The sequence below is a fragment of the Penaeus vannamei genome, chromosome 26, assembly GCF_042767895.1.
Source record: "Penaeus vannamei isolate JL-2024 chromosome 26, ASM4276789v1, whole genome shotgun sequence".
NCBI classification, from domain to species: Eukaryota; Metazoa; Arthropoda; class Malacostraca; order Decapoda; family Penaeidae; genus Penaeus; species Penaeus vannamei.
The window spans coordinates 6,003,309-6,005,808 of NC_091574.1; positions in this window are offsets into that span (position 1 = coordinate 6,003,309).

Genomic DNA, 2,500 nt, shown 5'->3' on the forward strand with positions numbered 1-2,500 from the left:
TGCCGGACCCACCCATCAGTGAGGATGCCCCCTCCCTAACCGAAGTTAGGGGGGCAATCTCCAATCTTAAGAGCGGTAAAGCAGCTGGCATATGCGACATCCCAGCTGAACTGTTAAAGGCTGGTGGTGAACCTATGGCGCAGGGGTTGCATGTCGTCCTGGCTGCCATCTGGCGATCTGGTACCGTTCCCCTTGACCTGTTAAGGGGTGTGGTCATCCCTCTCTGGAAGGGGAAGGAGGACCGATGGGACTGCAGCAACCACTGAGGCATCACACTACTCAGTATACCAGGCAAAGTTCTTGCCCACATCCTTCTGAGACGTATCAGAGATCACCTACTGAGGCATCAGAGACTGGAGCAATATGGATTCACTCCTGGTAAGTCCACAATAGACCGTATCCTGGCGCTTTGAGTCATTATAAAGCGTCATCGTGAGTTCGGGCGTGGGCTGCTTGCAGCCTACATCGATCTCAAGAAGGCGTTCGATACGGTGCATCGGGAGTCATTTTGGGAGATCCTGAGGCTGAGAGGAATTCCAACAAGGATTATTGGACTAATAGCAGTCTGTATACTGGTACTGAAAGTGCTGTAAAGTGTGGGGGGGGCCTGTCAAGCTTCTTTCCTGTTAGTTCAGGAGTGAGGCAAGGCTGTGTCCTTGCACCAACGCTTTTCAACACTTGCATGGACTGGATAATGGGCAGATCTACTGTTTAAAGTCCTTGTGAAGCAACTTTGGGCAATATCAAGGTTACCGACTTTGACTTTGCTGATGATGTTGCCATTCTATCTGAGTCTTTGGAATCCTTAGTGGTGGCGCTCGATGCATTTAGTAATGAAGCGAAGCCCTTGGGTCTAGAGGTCTAGAGGACTTTGGGGACATATTAGGAGAACTTGTTCAGTCGGTACGTGCTTGTGGCGAGGACATTGAAGTCACAGAGAGCTTTACATACCTTGGTAGTGCAGTTCATAACTCTGGGCTGTCAGACCAGGAAGTCAGCAGACGGATTGGCCTGGCAGCAGGGGTCATGAACTCTCTCAACAAGAGTATTTGGAGATGCTGGTACCTATGCAGAAGGACCAAGCTTCGTGTCTTCAAAGCCCTGATAGTGCCAGTTTTGCTATATGGTAGTGAAACCTGGACACTATCCTGCGCCTTGGAGTCTCGACTTGATGCCTTTTGTAATAGGTCCTTGCGCCGGATCATGGGGTACTATTGGCGGGACCATGTGTCCAACCAACGGTTGCACCGTAAGACTGGCACAGGACCTATTACCTGCACAATCCGGGATCGCCAACTCAGGCTTTACGGCCACCTGGCTCGCCTCCCTCAGGATGATCCCGCCCACCAGGTTGTCTCTGTTCGAGACAGCCCTAGGTGGAGGAGGCCTGTGGGTCGACCTAGGAGGTCGTGGCTTGGGCAGATCGATCAAACCTGTCGTGAGGAGCTTGAAATAGGCCGAGTCCCTGCCTGGCGACTTGCCATGAGGGATCCTCGCAGGTACAAGCAAAGGGTGGATGCGGCTATGCGCCCCTGTCGGCGTTAGCTCCGCAATGATGATGATGATGATATATATATATATATATATATATATATATATATATATATATATATATATATATATATATGTATGTATGTATGTATTATATATATATATATATATATATATATATATATATATATATATGTATTATGCATATATATATATATATATATATATATATATATATATATATATATATATATATATATATATTTATGTGTGTGTGTGTGTGTGTGTGTGTGTGTGTGTGTGTGTGTGGGTGTGTGTGTGTGTGTGTGTGTGTGTGCGTGCGTGTGTGTTTGTGTTTGTGTGTGTGTCTGTGTGTGCGTGTTTTGGGACATACCTTTCTTACTGCTTCCTGCCATTTTTGTCAACACAGAAAATCCATTTCTGCGTACATCATAGCAGGAAAATCGTTTTTTATGTCATTGAAAACTGACATAAAATTCCTTGTAAGGATTTCTTTATTCTAGTAACTATTCGATTTTTCAGGCTTCATTTGGAACATTTAAGATATTACTGTCAAGTCATGCCCATCAGAAATTAGCGTATATCCCTAACTCCCGTTTTCAAAATGAACTGCAAAAATAGTTTTTCGTTGAAAACTAATCCATTTTGCCACTCCATTGCTGCATGTCATACCTCAGTAGTAATGACATACAAGAGACAAATTGATAAAAAAAGAAAGAAAAAAAAAAAAAAAAACATTCATTAGCAAGTAGCGTATACCAATCAAACGTTTCAACAACAACACATATTATAACTCTTCTTTGGGTTTTATTATACTTATATAATAAGTATAGGATCACTGGTTTTAACAAAGAATATAGGAAATACACAAATAAAGAAAATAACTGAACACAGCCTAAATAGAGATATTACTTTCAAACTATTACTGAATCTCATCATCAGGTTTAACATTTTCTTTCGAAAGTAGGTTAGTTTCCTCAACTCCATT